This window comes from Ammospiza caudacuta, chromosome 5, assembly GCF_027887145.1.
Source record: "Ammospiza caudacuta isolate bAmmCau1 chromosome 5, bAmmCau1.pri, whole genome shotgun sequence".
Lineage (NCBI taxonomy): Eukaryota > Metazoa > Chordata > Aves > Passeriformes > Passerellidae > Ammospiza > Ammospiza caudacuta.
In genome coordinates, this window is record NC_080597.1 from 7784237 (window position 1) to 7808715 (window position 24479).

A 24479-nucleotide genomic window follows, 5' to 3' on the forward strand; every position below is an offset into this window, starting at 1 on the left:
CTTTTTTCTTTGCAGATTAAATAGAAATAAATTGGAGGAATACTGAGATATCAGAAACATTTGAAAAAACAAACATTTGTAATGCTGAAGCTCAGGATAAACAGCAAATATTTTGTGTTCTCTAACAAATATTTGCAGAGTTGTACACAGATGAATTAGGTAATCAGGGCAACTGCTGTCAGATAGCAACTCAAAATGGGTGAAAAACTATATGACACAGCTCTAATTAAACACTCTTGTTCTTGTTCTTGGAGGCTCCCAGAATGGCATCAGTGATCTGCCTGTCCTGTTGTCAGCATTTGGGAATTTCTGGGGTCTCCAGCTATGGCTGTAGAAAGGATGAAGCTAGATAACCAGTGTGTGTGCACCCTGAGAGGCAGGCAGCTGGCAGGAGACCAGCTTTGGTGTATTTGCTGCTCTACATTCAGACCTTATGGATTTTGTCTGCCAGTTTCTAGAGCAAAATGTACCTCAAGACATAAACAGGAGGTAAAAAGGGAGAAAGGGAGAGAATTATATTAAGACATGCAAAAGATAGTAACAATTTTTTTTTTTTAATGGGGGAAAACCTGTGAAATAATTCAGTTAAAAACAAAATATCTGATAACAACAGTACACAGAAAAGAAGACTTCACAGGCTGCTCCTTAGACAAATTCTTGTTCTTGCCTCTTTTAAACCAAATATCCAATTTTTTATTCTGCCTCTTGCTGCATTTGGAGTGAATGAACTGATATGAAAAAGACAGTTTCTTCACATTTTTTGGGTTTTTTAACTGGAAAGACATTCACTCGGGGATTATTATGAGAGAAAAACTGTTTGGAAAATATGCTGAATATTGCAGATGTCTAGCTTAGAAAACATGCTTGATTTTCATCTAGTTCTGAACACAATTTCTATTTGCACGTTCAGCATCAAATCGTTTTGACAAGGTCTTGAGGTTTTCAGGAGCAAATGGAGCATTTCAGTCTTGGTTTCACTAAGGAGAGATGGGTCTTGCTACACAAGGATCTGTCATGTGCAATTTTGTTTACTTGGGACTGTTTGCTAACCTCCAGCTTCAATGAGTCACGGTATTTTTACTGCCATGCTGTCCATTCCATAGGCTTTAACACACTCCTCCACTTAATTATTAACAAAGTCCAAAGGTATCCACCCCTCTCCCACACAGATCTTCCAGCTAAACACAGCTTTGAAACCTCTTCTTATTTAAAATTGTTCTTTACGGTTTGGATAAATACAGTGTTAGCAGTTGATGCTTTCGTGTTGCTGCAATGACGTCCTTCCCCACGAAGCTCCTGCTGCTGTTTACATTCCTTATGCCCAAACAAGCCAGACTTGCCCACACTCCAACAGATATCCTCTGGCTTGGCTCCTCGTGATCCAGCTGAAAATCACCTCCTTTCCCAGGATTCCCTGTAGTCACTGAAAGAAGCTCTTCCCTCTATTTCCTTATCCCTCAGGTTCCTTGCCACAGTCGCCTTTTCCATGTCCTTGGTGAGGCTGGACCAGGGTTTGGTGCCAGGCTGATTTCCAGGGTAGTGTAAAGGACCAAAATTCAGCCAGTGCTCCTCCTGGATGTGAGGCACATGCCATGAATTAGATAATGAAGTTATTTTTACTTTCTGCTGCTATCTTCTACTATTTTTCTGTGGAATAGGTTCCCTGATCTGGTTCACAGCACAGCCCTGCAAAAAGCTGGAATTGGGAACATTGAGGAGTGATGCAGCATGGCATGAGGACAAATAAGGTAGCATTCAATGCTGGGATGTTTCTGAGGCCACAGGATCAGAAAATTGTGACCTTTCTTTTGCTGGCCTGGGGTAAGCCAATAATGAGCTTGTTGTTAATCTTATAACAAAGTGTTTTCAACTCTCATCTGACCTCCCTCTTCTATGTTTTTTAACATTTTGTGTACAAATTATTTTATCAAACACTTTAAACAATTTAGAAGTACAGTCTTGCTTTAAAAAAAACCTGTCCAGGACTTGGTTATGAGCAGCTCCTATTCACACAGCAAAGCTGCTCAGTGTGAAGAGCAGTGAGAGGTATGTGAGCAAGAACGTGCACAGTCAAAGTTTAAAAGAAAACTGGTACCTACAAAGCAGCAACCCCATTATCTGTGCTTTTGTTTTGAAGTGTGACTTTTAGATGTGCAATGATTGAGCAGAGAGTCCCGAAATGAGCTGTGTGATTGTTCATCCCAAGGCAGCTGTGGCTGAGGCCCGGTGTATCAGTTGTGAGCGCTGGAAAGGGCTGGGTGTGTATCACAGCAAGGTGTTAATCACAGCCTGCAAACCGGCTAGGAAAACAATCTAAGCTCAATGGTTACTCAGCTAATTGCTTTGACTAAGTCTCACATTTACACACCCAAAGCACCCAAACTCAACATTTTTACTTGACAGTAGAAATACCTCCCCTTCTTCTCGAGGAGATAAGTACAAGCAGTACAAGGGAAAGGAAATGCTTGCATTAAGGACCCTGGAGAACTGCAAATCTGTGATTAGATGAGCTCTGGAAAATGCACTGGTGTGGACACACAGCACCACTACCAGCCGGGAATATCCTACTGTGTGCCACATGCTGCCAGCTCTGGAAACGGCAGCAGCCTGTACTTTCCCTTTGATTGCCTCAGCTAAAACCAAACAAACCCAAATCGGCTTAGCTTTGAGCTCCCCTTCAGGAGCCGCCGGACTTTGCACCAAAACAAGCACACATGCACGATTGGCACCGCCTCTCCTCAGCTGCTCTGGAGGTCGTACAATGTGTGCACAACCACTGCAGCTCCTTGGGTGCTCTGGCAGCAGTACAGCCTGTGCAACCACTGCACACCTTGCTAAAGGTGTGCTTACACCTCTGGTGCGTGAGGTGTCCAGGGTATGGAGGCAAACAGAAGCTGCAACTTCAGTTTTCATTTCTGCACTTGGACTGAATTATTTACAAAGCAAAATTATTTAGGACAAGCTGATATTTTCACAGCAATTCCTTCTTGAAATCTGCATAAAACACGAGTGAAGGCCCAGGAACTTCTGCAACTTACATTAAGGGTACAACTAAAGCTAGACAAGGATAGATAAGCACTGATGCTGGGAAAATTGACCAGTGCCAGCATAAGCTGATCAAGGCATGCAAGGGAATAAATACACACTGCAGAGGTGCATAGGAGGACACATTAAAAAGAAAACCAACCAGAAATTGCTAATAATTGTATTAGGAAACACAATCCACCAAACATTCTGTCTTGCTTCTTTTTGTGCTGTGTCATGCTCATGTACAGGCTGTGCAGGGAAGGAGCAGTTTCCTGCAGCATTGGTAAAGGACAGTAGAGAGTGCACCGGAGGTTACAGGAAAGGAGAGTTGGGAATTGGAAGCTGACATCGAAGGGGGTACAGAGTTGACGTAAATAGAAAAGAGACTTGAGAGGGGACAGTGAAAGTTGTTAGCGTTAGCTGGAGACAGGGGAGAACGAGGGCCAAAAGATGTGTTGCAATAGGCACTTGTGAGTAAGGTCTGAATCACCGTTATGGGGGGACAACAGGGACAGTTTTAAGTACATCACCCAAGAAGAGAATCTCAGTGACATGGATAAAACACCAGCTGGGAAACTGAGACTGGGGAAAGGGGGCAAAAAAGGCTTCACTGAGCCAACAAAACAAAAGTGGGAAACCTGGATCAGAAAGAAGCTCTTTCTTTGAAACAGAAAACATTCAAATAGTATTCAGTTCAAAGGACTGGAAATACAGGGATAAATAAATTAAAATGCTTTAAACAATTAAATTAAGAGTACATTTATTTCCGAGGATAATAGGGAAAAATCTGCCAAAAAAGGAGGAAACCTTTTCCCTCAGTCACACTATGGCAAGTACCACATTCATCAAAGAAAGGAAGGAGCAATCCACCCCAGAAAGAGAATAACAAAACTTCTCCCCAGCTCAAGATACCAAGCAGTGATTTGTTTTCTAAAAATGTATACATTTATTATATTAACCTTAACTGATTTTTTGCAGTTCTTGGAGACCAAAAACAAAAGGACAAATAAATCTGCTAAATCCTGCTGAATCTCGTAATGCAGTGTCCAGCACAAAAAGAAATGTATAGAAAAGGAATATTTCACTGGAGAGAGAAATTATTCAGATGAGAAGGTAGGGCAAATTTGGGAAAGAATAGCACAGCTGAGTTTTAATAGTAATTGCTTATTTCCATAAGGTGTTTTCAAGTCAGTAATTCTCTCTGCTTCCTCCCCATCCAGCATGGGCTCCCCCTCAGAAAAAAGATTTGGGACATCCTGCTTTCCTGTAAGCAAGAAAGGTGCTTGCTCTGCTAATAGTTTTCTTTAAAGAATTTTTTTATTAAAACAAAGAAATGAATCACACTGGCTGTAATAATGATGAGGGGGTAAACACTAAAAAACCTTAATTCACCAGTTCTCAACCTGGCTGGCAATCGTGTCATGAAAACCCATAGTGACAATGACAGCAGCAGCATAAAGAGAAATGAGAAAAATTCTAAACATTTTGTCTTAAGAAGTGTTAATAAGTTTAAAGCACCATGATCTTACATGCAACTGCTCTGAAATCTTTTTGACATGGGAAGAGATGAATGGACACCTGCAATGTTTGATCTTGACACTCTGACAAGTTATGAATTGTTTCAGTAAGTGAAGAGTAATGAGCGAAGTAACTTTCAAACATAAAAAGAGATTATCTGGATGACCAGAGCTATACCTTATATAGATGGGATGGCATGGTGAACATCTCTAACAGAAATTAAATATAAGTAACAGCTTCATTGCTTATTTTGTTGGGAAATATAATCTCATTTTAGATTTTTTTTTTTAATTGAATGTCTAAATAGTTTTGTGGAAGAGTAGGCTTGTGTAAACCTGTAAGTTGCATCCTGCTTCCATCCCAAACCTGTCATAGTAAAATGAGGCAGATGAGTCTCATGTGACTTATCTAAATGTTTTCATTTATCACCTTTAGCCTTAGAGCTTTGTTCTAATACAGGAGAGAGAGATGCATCTAAAAACAACCAGCCCTCAAATCCAGCTTGACTTAAAACCAACAGCAAAACAAAGCAGCACAGATATTTCTGTACCCAGACTGCTGTGCTCAGAAAGAGCTTCATAAGGAAAGCTCAGGGTGGATACATCTCACTGTGTCCTCTGCTTCACCAGTTTTCTTGGCTGTTGTTTGGGGCTTTTTAAGGGGCTTGATTTAATGAGAGAGAATTGTGCTTCTAACAATGATTTGCATAATGTGTATATTAAATAAATCAGATTTAATCCTCTCTTGTTCATTATCACATGGAACTTTTGGCTTTGACATATTTTGACCAGGCATAAAGGGGCAGGATCCAGCATGCACAAAGTTATACAGAAAAAGAATCAAATTACACTCTGGCAGTTTTCTAGACTTCTGCTAGTGACCTCTGCTCATAAAACTTGTTGCTTTGTGATTGTCCAGGCTCTTCTATTCTTTTAATAAAAATGATCCAAATATTAATGTAATTAATTTTCCATTAGTACATGTTAGTTCTGTAAGGCTTCAGTAGGCACTCACAGAGAAGCAGAACCCTATGTATGCTATTTCACTGATAAAGTGCTGGCTACGATACCGAGTCTCTGCAGTTCCCACTTCCAATAAATACTCAAATGGGAAGGCTCTATGGCTCTACCAACTTTGTAGTGGAAATATTTCACCATGACCCAGCAAAACCAGGGCCCATTGTCTGTTAAAATCTCTACCATCAAACCAGCAAGAGAAACCACAGCAAATATTTGAGCGCAGGGTCAGCCACTTCCTGCATTCTACCCGTGGCTGGAGGAGGTGGTGAAGGCGCTGCCAATTTTCCCTGGTATGGTCTGTCCTCCCAACTTGTGAATGAGTCTGTGCTGCCTTGGAGCTGCTCATCTGCTCCCACAGAATTGTTACGAGAGACTCCATATCTGGCCTTTAAATAAATGAAAAGGCATTTCTATTTTGTAAATGAAAATGTTTTGTGATAGAAATGCTGTGCACGGCTGTGCAGACCTCTGACAAAGCCAACTGGCTGCTGGAAAGATGGAAAATCAACAACTGCACAAATCTGGCTGCTTCTTCCACAACTGTCGAGCTCTTAGGCAGTTGTAATAAGGTTATTGCATATTAATAGAATATAACACTAATTCAAGGTTATTCCAGCTAAAAACCTAGTAGATAATCTAACTTCTGATTACCAAAAGCTTGCACATTTAAATAGCTAATGGATTTTTATATTTAGTATGGGATTAAGATTTGAACTGTGATATTTACACAATCAAATCAGTAATCTACACTTTAAAAGCTCTTTCAGTACAAAAGGAATTACTACAGTCTCGTGTGCAAATATTTTAAACATGGAATAGATTCTCCTCCTTTACCGCTTTCTGCATCACCAGTCATTTTCATGGACAAAATGTTTCCAAGTTCTTCAGAAGAATCACTTCCAGAACAGGGGTTAAGAGAGCTCTCCTCCATGCCTGGAGTGACACAGCCCTCCCTGCTGCAGACAGAGCTTGCTACATTTGGTGTGGGCTGAGGAGGCCACAGCTCATAAACAGGAAACAACCCACAACTCATTTTGAATTCCAATAAATATTTTGTGTTTTACTGCCTTTGGGACAGCGCTTGTGCATGAGTCAGGGCAAGATGAGGTATTGATAAAAAGCTGAGTCAACCTGGCATGCCTCTCACTGGCAGCTGTGGCAAGTGCCTCAAAACGTGCATATTCCCCAGGCAAAAGCCTGCATCCATTCCAACACCTTGCTCTAGAAAATTCTCCTGCAGCACTTGCATTATGTCACCTCACCTGTGGTGAAATATGTAGGTGTTAAACTGGGAATTAGCCTGCTAAATCAACTGATTCTTGTGGCATTGGGTGTTGGCCAGCTTGGGACAGACTGTGAGCAGCTGTAGTGGTTGAGAAGTCGAACTGTGACCAGAACCAGTTTGAAACTGTTTGAAATGCTTTAAATCAATATAAGGCTTTTATTTAGCTTCTGTTTTGCATGGTCAATATTGCCTTTTGCTGGCTGGTCCTGAGCCATGCCTTTGGGGGCTTTTCAGCCTCTGCTGTTACTGCTGTTTCTGCACCAAGTGCTCTGCTATTCAAACCCAAATTTATGAGAAATGTATGGAATTAAGTGTCGTGCTTGCTGCAGTAGTATGGACCAACCACCAAAACAGTGCTCTCTTCCCTGTCTAGGCCTCATTTAACTTCCCATTGGAAACATCTGAAGCGAGTCTTATTTTATCATCCCAGTACTGTGCCATTGACTACTCAGCTCACTAATTAAGTGAGATTCCTGATTAAATTTTGGGTTTGGTTGGTTGGTTGGTTTTTTTTGTCTTCCCCACATGGAATGCAAACGTGAAAGCAAGCACGCATTTATATGATTTTGAGAAGTGTTTCGTAGGGCACAGATGGATGGGCACAGCCACGGCCCCTCCTCGCCGGCCCTCAGGCAGCCGGGCCGCCCCTCCGGCCGGCGGGGCTTTATGCGCCCCTCACCGAACTTCCGGGGGGCTCAGGCTCGACCCGCTCAGCCCCCTGTGCCGGTAAAAATGCGGGGGCACGGAGGGAACGGGAGCCGGGAGGTTGTGAGGGGAGTGAGGGGAGCGAGAGATGTGAGGGCACTGAGGAGTTCAAGGGCAGTAGAGGGATGTGAGGGCAATGTAGGCAGTGAGGGGTGGGAGGGATGTGAAAGGACTGAGGGCAGCGAGGGGTGTGAGGGCAGTGAACGGAGTGAAGGCAGTGAGGGGTGTGAGGGCAGTGAGCGAAGGCAGTGAGGGGTGTGAGGGCAGTGAGCGGAGTGAAGGCAATGAGGGGTGTGAAGGCAGTGAGGGGTGTGAGGGCAGTGAGGGGTGTGAGGGTAGTGAACGGAGTGAAGGCAGTGAGGAGTATGAGGGCAGTGAGGAGTGTGAGGGCAGTGAACGGAGTGAAGGCAATGAAGAGAGCGAAGGAAATGAGGAGTGTGGGGGGTGTGAGGGCAGTGAGGGGTGTGAGGGGAGCGGGGCCGCCCCCGCCCCGCCAATGGCGCACGGCCGCGGCGGGAGGTGTGTGCCGACCTCACTTCCGGGACCTGTCACCGGCCGCTCCCGCCCCGCTCCCGTTCTCTCCCCGCTCCTTCCCCGCTCCCGCTCCTTCCCCGCCGGCAGCCGGGGACACGGCTCGGCGCGGCCCCGCCCTGCGCGGCCCGTGGCAGCGATGCACGGTACTGCCTTAGGGGCGGCCTCTGCCCGCGCGGTGCCCGTGTCCCGGCCGGGGCGCCGGCAGGAGGCGGGAGCGCCCGCCCGGGGTTGGGTGACGCCCCCGGCTCGCTAACGCGGCGGCGGCTTTGCTAATGACCTGTCCTTTCCTCTCCTCCCCTCCCTTGCCATTCGCTGTTACTTATCTCTCCGGCGCCGCGGTGTGAAGCCCTCGGCCGAGCGGCGGCGGACAGCAGCAGCAGGAGGTAGCCGGCCCGGGGAGATGCTGTAGCGGCTCCCGCTGCTCGCTCGGAGCGGAGCCCTGGCCCGGCTGCGGGAACGGGGCCGAGGGGCTGCGGGACGGGCAGAGCCGGCCCGGCGCAGGTAAAGAGACTCCCGGGAAGCTCACGGGGAGCGGGATTTCAGGGCGCTGGAGGTGGGAACGGAGAAGGGGGTAATGCGAGGGGCTGTCACACGAGGGGCTGGTTGGCAACTGTCATGTGTCCCAAATGGAACATCTGGATGCCCTTAACCTGGAATGAACTCGGGCACGAGGCAGAAAGTGCGCGCTTGGAGGTGCCCGCTGCTGGCTTGGCTCGGTCCGGCGGGCTGTGCTGTTCCCGGCCGGCTGGGCAGAGGAGGGTCCTCTGTCCCGAGGGCGAGGAACAGGTCACTGGGAACGCCTCCGGGGCTTGCTTCTGCGGTTTGCCGCCTTCTTGGTTGTCCCCGTGGGGCTGGATACTTGCTTTTCAAAAAGCATTCCAGGAGTAACAAAGGAAAGGAGTGCGAAAAGGTGTTGCCTTGTATTCATATTAGGATTGGCCCAGTCTCACTCAATGACACGGGAAGCTGTTCCTAAGCTCTCTGATGGAAGTATGAGCACAGGATTCGTCACACAGGATTATCTGGAATGATAATGTTTGGCACTTTTGGCATTGGGTGTCTTAGTAGTACTGCACTAATAAAGGTGTTGCATAAGTTTTGTTGTGAAGGAAAATCGTGGTCAAACTCCTTGTATTACAGAACATGCACGGACTTTTCTCATTGGCATCTGGCACTGCTCACCTATTAAAATTTGCTTTGCAGGCAGCAAAACGGATCAGCTGTAAAAACGATTTCCTTTGTAAATTCTGAACCACTGACTTAGCACTGAGGCTGCTACCTGGTCTCGTGCTGAACCGAGGCACTTGTGGTTCATGTGATGTGGTCACACGTCTGCTGAACCCAAACCAGCACCGTAACTTCTGTTGGCTGGCATGAGCAGCCATCAGCTCCCAGTGACTTTGAGTGGCAACTTTGGGAATTTCAAGTAATACAATGTAGTGTGTGGGAAGGATGAGGGCATGCAGACCTTACCAGAGGTTTGTGGAACTCCCCAGACTGCATGCCTCCTGTCTTTTCCCATGTTTGGAAGGAACTCTTAGCATGGTCCAAAAAAACATTCTTATCAAGCTGTTGGTGCTTTATATTGACTGTCATCCTCTACAGTCAGGTGCATGGGGAGTTTTGGCTACCTGCTGGAAACACCTTGTGGGTTTGTCACTTGCTTTCCAAGTAGTTCTTTAGTGTCCTCATTTTCTGTTAATATTGTAGTCCTCATAAAGGGTGTAATGAATTTTAAACCATGGAGAGAGGGTTACACTTCAGCTGTGATTTTGTGCTGTTATGCTTTTAATATTTCGTGTGCAGAGTATTATAAAAATATAAGGGACAATAATGTCCTACAGGAGAGTAGGATATATGGCCTAAGATGCTAATCTTGTTCTAAAAAATGGATTCTAATGCTCACTGTTGTCCCAAGGAAACATAACTTTTCTTATTATTTTTTCAGAAGCAGCTTGAACTTCAGAATTACAAACAGCTCTATTCTTGTCCTTACTTTTCTATAGCTTTCCTGATGAGATTTGGGTTCTGACTTCTGCTTCTGTTGCACATGTCATATTTTTGCAAGGGGGAAAGCAGAGAACACCATACTTACCTTGGAAAACAAATGAAGTTGAATTCATATTTCTTAAATGTACAACCATATTTTCTTACATAATTTTGGATTTTAAACATTTTTTAAATCCACTTTTTCAAAACCTCTCTGCAGCTCTAATTTGTTTGATATTTTTAGCTACATATGCTTTTTTATAAATATATAGACCTTATAAAGTATATAAAACCAAAATCTCTACCTTTGAGATGTAAATCCTCAAAATAAAGGTCAGTTGCAAAGTCATCTCATGGGGCTGTGTGTGCACATTGGAAACTGTAACTGCTCTAAAGGTGTCCACAGAAAGACTTTGTGAGAATGCTCTTTAGAAGTAAATACTTTTACTTTAGAAGTAAAAATATTTTACTCTATAACAGATAATTAAAATAGCACAGGGCTGTCACCATAGTGTTCTCAGTTGAGTGGTTTTGAATTCTTTTAGTATGAAAGAAAAAAATCTGAATTATATTGGGATATACCAGTTATATTCCCTAGTTAGCTAGATGTCAGTGTGGTCCAGCTGTAAAACTAGGGACATATTAAAAAAACTCAATCATTTAAAAATTATCTTAGCCCAAGAGAAATGAAAGCTTTTTTTTCAGAAGAAGCATAAAGAAATATTTTTCTTAAGTGATATTACATCATAGCTATGCAAAATCAGTATTGTAAGCCCTGGGGAATTTTATTGACACTTTTTTTTTTCTTTTAAGAATGTCAGCAGCTTTTTATTGATGAAGAACTCCTTGTTAACACCAATCTACACATGAAATGGAAGGGGAAAAGATTCTGGAAAACAACTTCTGTTTCAGCCTTGCAAGATGCTGCTTGAAGGGGTGAGTACATACATGGACTGGGCACAGAATCTCTGTAAAAAGTGATTAATGTATAGTCAAATGACAAGGAAAGAAATCTGAGCATGTAGTGGCAGTAAATAGTTGATAAACAGAAAATAGTAGTACAGTCAGGAGAGCAAAGTCAAACTTACTTATAGTCTGATATCTTATAGTCTGATATCTTATAGTCTGATATCTTCCTTATAGTCTGATATCTGCTGCTGTCTTAGGTGCTAGTCAGTAGAATTCTGAATTCTTAATATTTTAGAAGTATAGTGCTCAGCATTTCAAAGGACCAGGTCTGTTAAATTAAACATTGAATGACATTTTATGAAGTAGAAGGCTGAATCCTTCACTGAGGTGGAAAGCCTGGTAAAGTTAGGCTCTTCATCATCACAATGCTCAAAGCTAAAATCTCTCCAAGAGTGTGATATTTGACGTGTTGTAAAGATACTCAAGTAATGTGAGACTGTTGTGTGACCAGATTGCATGTGGCATTGAGATGTTGCCAAATCTGACTCCACTTCCTCATACCACTTCTCATAGTTTCTGCTTATGAAACAATATTTATTTATAAGTGCATTGCACGTGTCTTTAAATATCTAAGAAGTGTAATTTCTGTGTCCAGTGAATCTTCTCGTGCACAGATTACTATAAATTATAAACCACGGCTCCCTGGCACTCTAATCCTGACTGAGGCTGGAGCTGTTACATGACTGGTTTGTGTTTAAGGCTTTGCTAAGTCTTAAAATGTGTGTAAGGTGTTAAAATATTTCATACTTTGGAAAGATGCAAACTACAAAAGAGGCATAGTTTGTCCTGTGGTGCTGTGTTCATCTAAATTTCTTGGTTTAAGTTCAAGTTGTCTCATGCCTGTGGAAACACTAAGGGTAGGAGAGATTGACAAGCATTTGGCAAATTACCTATCCCTTTCTAAAAATGCTGATACACTGTCATGGGTTTTAAAAGATTAATAAATTGAGAAATTATTCCCTAAATCTTTCCAAATAGTAAAAGAAACTTGTTCCAAAATGTGTCTGCCTTGAGGAACTCAGAGCAGAGAGCTGGAGTTGTACTGAGGTAGTGCAGCTCTTTGGCATGTTTCCAGACAGATGAAATACATGTGAAAGCAAGTTAGTCCAATATTTTCATATTTCATATTTTTGTATCTCATGAGTTTGTTTTCATTTTGTTGAGAAGTATGTGGAGGGAAACCAGAGCTGCTGTTTGGAGTGCTGGTTGTGCAAATCCTTGCTCATTTTTGAGTGTATAACATTCTGCAGCTGAGAGAACTTATCATGGTGAATGGTTTAGAGTTTGATGTACTTTAAATGGAAAAATAATTCTGCAATGACTTAATATTATCTACATTTAACAACAACAAAAGAAATCATAAAAGTGGATCATTTGAAACTATTCTACAGCCTGTGGTTAAGATCTGGAGGCAGATCTTACTGTTTTGTTGTGTATATCCATACATCCAGCACTCTTATGCTGAGTAAGTTCTATTACCTGAATACAGGCTTGTATTGCCATTCTTTGTTTTGTTTTGTTACACAAAGAAGTGCTACATGCCTGCTTTGTTTTAAAAATTATTTACAGGAAATGATTGATATAACAAATCACAGAGCAAACCACTGAACATGAATGTTCAGAAGGTAAGAACAGCTCATGTTTTATTTGCAAAACCTTACTTGAAAGTGAAGGCTTGAATTACTGATGATGTTTGCTAGCCTGCTGTCAGTGTTACTGCTTCAGGAAGAGTTGTACAAAGTACCTGACACTGCAGTCATGGGGCAGGTTCCCATTAAACAAAACCAAACAAAACCAAGCCAAACTCTCTGGCATCTTTAGTCAACAGGTGTGGAAAACATTCCCTGGAGTAGTAAGGCTGAAGAATATAATGTGCAACCAATTGGATGTGCAGGGGAGGAGAAGGGAGAAGGTGGGTGCTGTGTCAGGAGGCTGCTTTGGAGGCTCTTGTTAATTAGTGCCTGGTGGCTTTTTGTCCAACAGAGCAGAGGAATCCTCCAGTACAGCTGTCAATTAATTCCTACACTCTGATATTAAAATACAATTAATTGCAGCCCACGGGACTGTTGGCTCATTGGCAGTTTTCAGTGGAAGATTACCAAATAGCCATATATATATATATATATATACATACACATAAAATATGTAAATATATATATATATATATATATATATAGCTACATATATTTATATATACATATAAAGTGCACACATGCTGTGTGCAGTTAAGCAGGCCAGTGTGATCAAATCAGGTAGCAGCTTTGTAAGTAAGAGACAAGCTTTAGTACCTAGGTGAGTGAGAGACAAGCAGCACAGGGTTACTGCCTCTGAACAAAGCAGCAGCTGTACCTGTGGTTCTGTGCTGGGGATGTACAGATGAAACTGTGCATAAACAGGCCAATATTTTCAGGATAAATATATGCTCTGGGCACCTGATTTTCAGCATGTATGAATGAACACATAAATGCAAAAAAGAATGGAATGTCCTCTGTCGGTGGTTCCTGACAGCCCTGCAAAGACAGGCTACAGCAAGAAGTGTGGCTGCACAGCATGGCTGGATCTGATCTGTGCTCCTTTCCCTCTCCCATCCGTGCTCCTCTGTCCGTCCCGTTTGCTGCCCCTCGGTGGGTCTGCTCAGCTCTCTGTAGCTGTCCGTGGTTTTCCTGTGTTACCGATTCAGTGAATGGAGCTGCGTCTGCGCTGGGGAATTAAACCGGCCAGGGACTGTTCCCGGAGCTGGCCCGGAGTGTCGGGAGGCAGGGAGGCAGAGCAGCGAGCAGCGAGCAGCGAGCAGCGAGCAGCGAGCAGTGCCCCGGCCGGGCGCTCTCCTGGGAGCCTCTCAGGCCGCTCCGGGCCACAGCGGTGTCGGGCAGGCTCCGGGGCAGCTCCGGCCCGGGGCATTCGCGGTGCCAGCGGGACCCGGCAGCGCCAGAGCCAGCGCAGGCGCCGGGGAGCAGCGTGGCTGGAAGGACAGAGGGACACGGCAGTGCCAGGGAGCTACTGAAGGGACATCCTTTTGATGTGTGTTACTTAAGCTGACTTGGCTAGGTACCCTTAAAGTAACCTTATTTTGCAGCCAGTAACTCTGCTTGGGAGAGGGACTGTGTGCTGTGTCCCCCATAACTGCTCTTGCAATGTCTGATTCAAGGCAGCTGAAATGCCTTACAAAGTGAAGTAAAACTGGAATATGAAAATACATACATGGCTTTAAAAAGAGATTTTATTTTCCTGGCTCTTCCACTGGACTCATATTCTTCCTCCACCTTTCTGCAGTTCAGATGCTTTCTTGCTTAGAAGGAGTGGGGTGGCAGATGTACAGCAGTGCTGGTATTGCTGTTAAACTGGGCACCAGATACCCATCACATCATAGAGGATGAGCAGGGAAAACATGGCAGGAAAACAATTGGGTATGGTTTGGCACTTTTTGATCATGCAGGAAAACAATTGGGTATAGTTTGGCACTTTCTGATCACGCAGGAGTGTGAGGCTTGTGATCTGTACACTGTAGTGAGTGACCTGATTTAGAGCTGTGAAGTCATGTGTCCCAAGTATATCCTCTATCTGACACTTCAGGAGCTTGCAAGTACAAGCACTTGATGTCCATTTGCCAAAAAATGTAGATTAATTGCATTCATGCCTGTTGCCAAGGCTCCTGTCAGTAACACTAGCTCAGTGTAAACTTTGGTTTTGTGTGATACATTTATCACAAAGAAAAACTTTTAAAGGTAGGGATGTCTGAATTGTCAGAGTAAAACTGAAGGCCTTTCTCTTAGCAAAAAAAAGCAAAACCACAAACCAAAACCAACAAAAAGCCCAGCAAGAAAAAGTGAAAGAATTTTGTTTTGCATTCCACTCTAGTTGTGGCATGACATTAAATTGAAGTTAGTTTATTTTTAGCAGGTTTCATTTGTTTATTTACTTAAACGTAATAGCTGAGCAACAAGAGGAAAAGTATTTCTAATGAATGAGTAAAATTTTAGAACAATAAAGAATAAGTGAACTAAAAACTTCAGGTGCTAGTTACAGATGACATTGGATTTTTATGTGCAGGTAGAAGAGTGTAAAAGTTAGCCCATTGGAATGACTCAATTTTCAGAAAGACACTTGCAAGCAGAAGAGGCCTAAATTTGTAACATTTTGTGAGGGTCATTATTTTTTAAAGGATATAAATCCCTCTGCTAAGCTGAATTTAATTTATCAAATAAGTCATGTTATTATGTCTGCACAAGGGAATAAAGTTTATCAGGGAAATAAAACCACTGAAAATACACAGTGGTGGTGTTCTCTGCTAAGAAGGCGAATTCAGGCTTCTTGAATGTCTTCCAGAAACAGATGTAAATTCCACTGTAGCTTTTCAGCCAGTGAATAATCCTGGTCTGTTATGGTTGGTGATGAATCATGCAAGGAGCTGCAGATGGTGAGGGGGGTGCAGCTGTGCAGATGCTGGAGGAGCTGAGATGGGAGACTGGAGCACCAAGGGGGTGAAGGAGGTGATTTGGGATGGGTTCATATGGGTGAGAGGGGAGAGGGAAAGACAGCTGAAAGAATATTGAAAAGGACTGTCACCTGAGATTTGGGATGGGGAGTGAGCTGGTGACTGAAAGGAGGTATTCTTGAGGAAGAAACATACATTTTTTGGAACAACATTTTTTGTTGTTATTGATCTTGGAAGCAATAATTGCAGTATCACATACCAAAGCAACTTGTCTTTTGTCCTGAGCCAAAAATAAGGAGCCCAAGCCAGAAGTTTAAGCTACCAATGAAAAGAGAAAACTAAGAAAGTTCATGTTTCTTTTAAAGGAATACTGGTCTTAAGTAGGAGAGCTTTTGTAGAAAAAGGTACAGATGCAAAGTTGTGGGCTTTTTTATTTCTATTTTTCTGAGCAGGACATGTGTAATGAGATCAGTGTGGCAAAATTTGGGAGTTTGTCAGATGGAGAAATTGTATCTGTCTAAGTCAAAATCCAGTCAAAATTTAGTCCCACGAAAAATGGGAGGTTGCAAGGTCTAATCACTAAATGGCAGGTAAGACTCAAATGGAACTTTTCACAGTCAAAATTTAGTCCCACTAAAAATGGGAGGTTGCAAGGCCTAATCATTAAATGGCAGGTAAGACTCAAATGGAACTTTTCACAATCTTAAATCAATATGCTAAACACATCTTTCAAATTTTTGAATTAAGTAATTTCAATTTATCTTTTTCTTATTTTCTTCTCCTTTCAGATTGAAAGTTTTGTTCCAAAACAATAGCTCTTTATTCAGGAAGAATGTTGCCATTAAGATGTCTGCAGGAATTAGGGGGTGGTGCAGGCAAATGTCCAGATCAGTCTTGGAAGAGAGTTTTCCTCCAAAACTGAGAGCAATTTTCAGGATTGTTTTCTTACTCTTGTGGTCTAGTTACCTGTCAGGTTATGCAGTATGTCTGCTGTCCTGTGCCCCCAGCCCAATAATTCTGAACCTACAAACCTTCTCAAATTAGAGAGAGCAGTAATGGCTGCCAAAGGCACTAAAGTTCTGTCATTTTCATGGAAGTTGTGGCTGGGAAGAGGAAAGGAAAACACATTACTGACCCTGCTGAAGAAGCGATGCAATGTGAATTCAGCAATTGTCTGTTCTGTTTGGCTCTCAGTTTCCAGCCAGCACAGGGGAACAAGCAAGCTCAGGCTGAAGCAGCCTCAGTGTGTTTGTGATGCTTTGGGGGTGCCATGTGGGCAATAGTAAACACCTGTGTGAATGGTGGCTCTCAAATCTGGGCACTGCCTCAGTGCTCCCAAACTTTTATGGCGCTATTTAAACTCACAAAACCACATGCAGCTGCAAAAATTTCATTGCCAGTCAATAAACTCAAAATTAATTGGCATCTGTCATATATAATGCATGGCCTTGGATGAGGTTGTTGTATTTATGAATGAGTTGAAGTATTTATGTCATAGGAGCAATCCATTGCTCTTCTTTTGAAGAATAAGCAAGGTTGAAATAATACAGGAAGGTTAAATATGCTCAGAAAACAAAAGATAATGTCATTATTTCTTATGCTTCTTTTATAACATTTCAGCTAAAGACAAGTATTTTTATTTACAACACAGCAAGCATTCTAATTTCAAAACAGTATGTTACTGCTATATGTTATGTTATAATATATATTATATATATATATGTTGTGATAACATACTAAAGAATATGTTATTATCAAGAATACATACCACTTGCTATCACACATAAAGTCTGCAGATAAAAGCCAAAAGGGATTTCTAGATCCTGTTTTGTAAGAACATTTGAAGTTATCTGTACTTACACATGAACCCTAAATATTGTTGAAATACCATCAGTTTCAGAAAGTGCATCCAAGTGGTTTTTTCACCTTAAGTTAGTGGCAATTGGCTTTTTCTTTTCCTAAATATAGTATGTCTGAATTTGCACATTTGTAAGGAGGAGTTACTAGACAGTTATGCTTGTAAAAGTTATGATGTTTTCATTGACAAAACATTCATGTATGTTATGTTTTTGTGGGTTTATTTGGTTTTGGGTGTTTTTATCAAACATGTGAGCAAGTAAATCTTCTGAGTGAGAGGTTTATGTAGCAGCACCATCAATAAGCCAAAAATTTTGCCTTGCACTGCATCTGTGTATATTAGATTATAATTTTAATTGACAATTTCAGTTGCACAGATGTCTTTGATTTGTTACCTTATGAAGTTTATTTTTACCATATGTAGTGAAAATGTATTCTGTAAGAGACTTAGCGAGGGACTTACATTTTATTTACTACAAGAATTGATTATATTGGAGATAATCATTTAGGCACCACTCTAAAATGCAATTTCTATTTGCCTGTTACCCTCTGATGTCTGTGTCCTTCAACAAATGAGGTCTCAGTGGAATATCAGGGCATAGTTAGAAAATTGTTGAGCACACACTTTTCATAACCTGAGATGCAGTAATCACATGTGTAAGGAAACAATTGCAGCATTGCAATTTAGTCTGAAGGATCTGGTTCCCAGTGAGCAGCATGTTGGGGCAAATGCGTGGGCTGTTTGTAAATGCTGGACATGTTGTAATCAGCTTTGACTTCACCACTCAAACTTATTGTTATGTATTAATTTTAGGAAAAAAACACCTGACTATGGCTTAGGGCATCTCATGTATGCCTGCAGTTCATAAGATGCAGTTTTTGTGGGATTTTTGGCTTGTTCCTTTTTCTTAATTCCCTTAATTCCAGCCATACATGCAACCAGATTTAGCCTCAATCTGAGCTCTGATCTCTGAAATGAAGGTGTCCCTAACTGTTAATCAATTCAAAAGCTTGGCTTATGTAATTAGCTCATCAGACATTTATACAGTATTGCAAAACTTGGAAAAACCTGGCAACTTCCAAGTCAATGGGCAAGGAGTTTTTGGGACACACCAAATAAATGGGCAAGGAGTTTTTGGGACATGTGAGGAAAGTAAAATAACTTGAAGTTCATCAAGGGGGTAATAAAAATAAAGCAAACACTCAGATGACACATTTGTGTGAACGTGACCTTGGCTCTTGGATCAAATAGCAAATACATGTATGTCGTGTTTGTCTGAATGTGACCTCTCCTTGGTTCCAATATCAGTCATAAATCAGAGCCCAGCTTTTGATGTGCATGCAGCAGGAGCAGCCTCTTAGATGATGCACCAGATCTGCATTTCTCAGCAGTTGTGGTCTCCACATGTCAGTGCTCAGCACACACACCCAGCATGTGTGGCAGTGTGTTCTCTCAGCTCCATGGCCTGCCAGGTGTTGTCACAGAGGCTTTAGAATCTGTAGAACTTAGAAGCACAAACTGTTGTGAATAGCACATGTAAACTTTGGAATCTTCCTCAAGCGTGGAATAATTTGACTGGAATATTGGAATATATTCTCTTCAAGTCTGTTGGAATATAGACTTGAAGAGAAGCTGACATTGAACTGGACTGGATAAAGAGCAAAAGCTGGGGATTCATTTGGGAGGGGAAAGGAAAAGGGGGAGTGTGTTGCAAGTGCAAAGTGGTAAATGTAACAGTGGAGTGGGGTTTTCAGTAGAAGTTCTGGTGAGCTGTGAGCAGCATTGGTGGAACTGTAGTGAGCCTGAGAGGCAGCACATGGCAGAGAACACAGACTGCTCTATAACATAGAGGTTACTAAGATGATGCCATGGCTTAGCTTCTGGCAGAAAATAAATTCTTCTTGTCCTTTTGAGTCTCTTGTTAATAAAATATACTTTCTTCAGTGGTTATGCCTCAAAAATACTGGATATTATGAACTGCAATATGAATATTTGCTTTAAGTGCATTAACAACTAATGTAAACTGAATAATCTTCCTTCATACTGCTTTACAGGCTGATTTTTTTTAAACCATATTAACAGTAGTGTATTGATTCTATAGATTAGGCTGATAGTCAGTTTGATTATAAAAATGGAAACAGACACCATTACAAATTGAGAGGTTTTTAGGCCTTCCGTGTATCTGGACTATAAAAGTTGAAGCAAGACGAAAGACTTTTTTAACACAAAGTTTTTCACTTGAGTCTTTGTCAGTGCTTGCTTGGGCTTGGTACTGTCTAAAATTCAGATTGAATTATAATGTAGTTAAAAAATACAAAAACCTAGGAACTCAAAATACACAAAGCAAACAACAACAACAACAAAAAAATCCCCGAAGCCCCGCAAACAAACAAAATCCCAAAGCAACAAAGACCCCTCCAAAAACACTTCTTGAAGAAAACAGTAAATTGAAGGAAAACATTACAGGTTTTTCAATAACCCTGAGTATGGTATTATATGGTTTGTTAATTTATATTACTCTTGACTTATGCTGAAGTTCTGAGTAGACAGCTCTTTAAAGGATTCAGCAGACATAGATTTAAAAGAGATTTGAAAGCTTTACTTTGACATGCAGCTATTTCTGAGTCTAGTTTCAGTTCAGCATTCACTAGACAGAAAAGTCAAGTCTTCCTATTCCCAGTTACAGAAACCTCCAAAGCATTTATTTTTTGGATATGAGACCTCACATTTAGAGGAGAAAAAAACAAACCAAACAACCAAAACATCTCAGTCATGGTGGCATTCTCTGCAGACTTGAACCTATTTGAGCTTGAAGGCAGTTTAAACAACACCTCAATCTGCCCTCTTTACAATATGGGATTTTCCTTTATCAGAAGGGCCTTGATGCAAATTTGATTAATGCCATGTTTGATGCATCCATTTGTGTGGAAGAAAGCAAGCATGATTGCTGATAGGTGTAAACTTGAGGTGGCAGACCTGTAAGTCTTGTCTTTGGAGCCTGGAGGCAAAGGTTGCAAAACCTTCCTGTCCTGCTGCTGATGAAACCAAGTGTGGCTCCTGCTGCCAGAGGGATTGCAGGGGCTCCTTTAAACGCAGGCTTCAGATCCTACTGCACCCATACCCAGGAGCTGTGGTCTGCAGCTCAGCTGTCTGGTACAGGCTGGCTGTCTAATGGTGTGCATGAGATATGGTGCAATCTGTTTTCTTGTCTAATATGAAGCCAGTGTAAACATAAAGTGTTCTGAACAGAGTTCCTAGTTACCAGGGTCTTGAGGGGCTTGTTGAATTCAAAATTCTCCTTTAGAAAGCCACTTGATGCTGGGATGTTGCTTTATTCTTTGCCAGCAGCTGAAGTCTTTCTTTGAGCTAGATTCTACTCTCAGCTTGAGTTTCCAGCACTGGAACTTTAATTTCATTTTTGTAATTTATTTTTTGGATCGTGTTGTGTCACCTCAGAGTAAGTGCCTGGATCTTCAGGCATTACTGGATTTCAGTGGCAATTTTACAGCTGGAAGGTGAATATCTATGGGATGTGCACATAGCAGCCTGCATGACAGTTCCACAGCCCTGCCAAAAGATGGTAATACCCCTTAATGTAATAGAGGTGCTGTCTGATCTGTAGAGCAGTTTTCACCTCCCACAGGAGACCAAAGAGGCATTGGCTTCTTCACCTCAGGCAGTGCAAGTGCCTGCTCTGCAGACCCAGCCTGTCCACACTGGAGTCTGCAGAGGGGGTTCAGGCTCCAGTTATATTTTGGCCATGCAGCACGTGTGTCCCTCTTCCCAGCTGCTTATTTCTACTCTCTCCATTGAGCCAGCGCTAATATTTGTAAGGCTTTGCAGTGAACTGGATCAGGGAAGTGGTTGGGTTGAAAAGTACCTCGTTTTTAGTGTGTAATCATGGCCTCCAAGATCAGTCATGGCTCTGGAAATTCCATTGAGCTCCACTCAACCCAAACATGTTAAGTGAGCTGTTTGACATTAGGTGAGATTAATTACCTCTCTTATTTCTGTTTGCTGAAAATTAATTTCCTCTTTGTAGTTTTTTTTTCCATTAGTGACTGCATCTGTTGTGTGAAAGTGAGAGGGTATGATATTTGAAAGAAATAGTTTCATTATCTCCTGAATAATTTTGTTGCTGCCCTGTTATTAGTTAGTTCTTAAACAGTAATCTTGGCAAAACAAATTTCTAAAACTATTTAGTGTATAATAAATGTGTTACATAAGTGAAAAAGGGAAATAGTGAATATATAGTCTTGAAGGTCTAGAAATCAGCTGAAATGTTTAGTAACATTGTGAAGGAGGGTTTGAGTGGTCCTGTTCAGAGACACTGATCTGTAACATACACTAGCCAATGTAATTTAAAATCCATTGGCACAGAAAATCCTGGGTCCAAAGAAACAAAGCTTCCTAGCTCAGTAAGTTCTCCTTGAGTTTGGCTGAGCAAAATAAACAAACAAACAAAAAAATTTCCATGTTGTTTTTGTCATTTTGGCTGGGCTTAGCCCCAGGAGGCAACCAAGCCCCACTTGCTCACTCACCTGCCATGGGGCTGGGGAGAGAATTCAAATCAAACTTGCATAGAATTTTTCCTTATGTGACTTTTAAGATCCTGACTTTACAACTTTGCTGTCAGTTTTCAAAATTAGGGTATGTGAATTTTGATTTCTTTTGAAGGCAAGGATACCTATAAGTTGCATATGGTATCTTGGAGTACAGCTGAGTAAAGGGAAGAATGATGACATTTTTCTGGGTGAGTGTTTTTGAAGATGGGGTGTGCAACTGGCAGTCTTGATGAAGGAGTAGCTTACAAAAATTTTTCATCACATGCATAGAAAATGTTCTCTGACTTATGTTGTTAATACTTTTAAAAACAAAAATAATACAAGTATGTAAAGTTACAAACTATGAAAATTGAATAAATTATCACATGATAAATTAGAAAATATGCATCCTTTGCCGGGTGGAAGTCTGGGTGTCACACTGTAGGTACCAAATCTGTTTTCTATTTTTTGTGTTGAATCAGGATATTGGAAATATTCTACATATTCAAGGCTCTTACATATGTACATTCTTACATATTCAAGGCTCTTCCTATCCAGTGAAGTTTTCTAAAAATATCTATTGCAATCACGAGTTTACATGTGCTGTTTTCAACCCCAGCATTCTCCAAATGACCTAGAGGTAATGGCTGTTTCAACTTTAACCCTGGTATTTGCAAGCAAGCCCTTTACACGATCAATTTGTTTATGCAGAAAGATCAGACTTTGTTACTGTTCCCAGAGACCTTTGCATCTCAGAGACCTGTTTCCTTACAGAGATTATCCCTGGTGAGGCAAGTATTAAATGTGGAAGGGCTGGAGGTTTAGTATCCCTCCATCCCTTGCCAAAAATGAAGCAAGTAACTGATAGCTGCATGTTGAGGTGTTTTTCTTTAATAATCTGACTGATTTCTTTGGGACTGATTTCAAGTTGATAGGTAAGTTACTCAGTGGGTATTCACAGTGAGGTGGTGGGAAAGGACTTCTTGTGAAAATAGACATATTTCAGAGATAACAGGATGTGAGAGAGTAAAACCTGTTTGACCTTAAAACCATAATTACATGAAATGGGGTCCTTATTCTATGTTCCATTATCTTGTTTTTGGTTTGTGTGACTTGGGGATAAGAAAGGGGTTATGGAGACTGAATTATGGTATGGGGAAACTGAGAAAATCCTCTGCCAATGTCTTTGTGGCACAGAATTTTTATCAATACTTAGAAGACACAGATCTTTGAGTGGAATCATCATGCTGCATCTACTACATCTACTGTTGCAACATGTACAGGGCTTTTTGTAAAGCTAAATTCTTTCTGTGAATATTAAATGAGCTTCATACTCATTACCCTTTTTTATTTTAGGAGTTTTTTTTTCATTCAAGCAAGGATCAATGCATCTTATGTGAAACCTGCCAGTGAAAGCATATGCATGTGCAAACATGCACTGAACACAAGAGAAGCCAGAAGGCACTGTACTGCATAAATACTAGGCATATTACTTACAGATTTTCTGTGCTTATAAAACAATTAATTGTCAGTATTGTGAATATTAGTATATTTTGAGTCTTCAGAAATTGTTATGTTGTTGCCATGCTTGCTTAAGTACCAGTTAATCATTGACAAGTGTGCTAATGATTAAGCAGCTGTAATTTAATTGTAGTGTTTGAAAGTACAAAAGGGTATGTAATTTAATAGTTAAAACAAGAAGCACTCCATTTATGTTTCACTAGCTATTAGGTTGTTTTTACAGAAATTTAACTAAAAAGGCTGCTGAATTTTACATATTGATTGTAGACCTGGAAAGGTATGGTGTGGTTTGGGGGATACCAGGCAGCTGTTGCCATGTCCAGAGGTCAGCTCTCAAGCCTTTCCTTTGCTTTCCTGACAGATAATGCCTATTTTGGTTGAGGGTAGACTTCAGTTTTCTCTTAATCTTTTCAAAATATGTGTGCTGGATGAAGAAGTGGTACTTGGAGAGATGTGTATGTGATTCAGCAGGGAACACTGGGTGCAAGAAGCCCAGTGCCTAGTGGAACCTCCCCAGCTATCCTGGGGCTGAGTGTCTGCAGAGGAATACAATCCTTCTGTTTCCCCCCATCACCAAATAGATATATCACACAGATAGGAATTTAACTTTATTTCCACAAATTACATACAAGGGATTTCTCTTTTCTGAGTATGTTCTGGTTATGTCAGGGATGTGAGTAGATAACCAAGAGCAAACAGCACAGTTAGCTCCAGGTGTTTCTGGGCTGTTCCCTGCTGTGTGTCCAGCTCTCACCCACCAGCACAGTGGGCACCGTAACATCCCTGTTGTCTGTAACTGGAAATCATGGATAAATTCACATACTAACTCTCCTACATATTCCTGCTTGCTGCACTATGTGACATAGAAATGATTTTCCTTTTCTGGATAAAACTATCCTGTTGAAATTGAGCAAATTGGGCAAATAGAGAAATTGAGAAATTGTGCAAATAGATCTGTACTAATGTTTCTGGTAGAATGAGATGGCAACTTAGTAATAGTGACAGCATTGCCTTTATTTCTCCTGCTCAAGAAGAGTGAGTAGAATATTGATGTTTGTTATAAGTTTTGGTGGGA

The 24479-nt window shown here is 41.5% G+C and overlaps 1 protein-coding gene across 1 annotated transcript in view; it reads left to right on the forward strand.

The window, feature by feature from the left end:
• Positions 1–8128: 8128 nt before the first annotated feature.
• The window catches only part of PPARA (peroxisome proliferator activated receptor alpha), a 33317-nt gene continuing 16966 nt past the window's right edge, over positions 8129–24479 (forward strand). The window contains exons 1-3 of the mRNA XM_058804720.1: positions 8129–8231; positions 8435–8589; positions 10891–11013. The gene's annotated coding sequence lies outside the window, so the exon portion shown is untranslated. The remainder of the gene's footprint in view (positions 8232–8434; positions 8590–10890; positions 11014–24479) is intronic.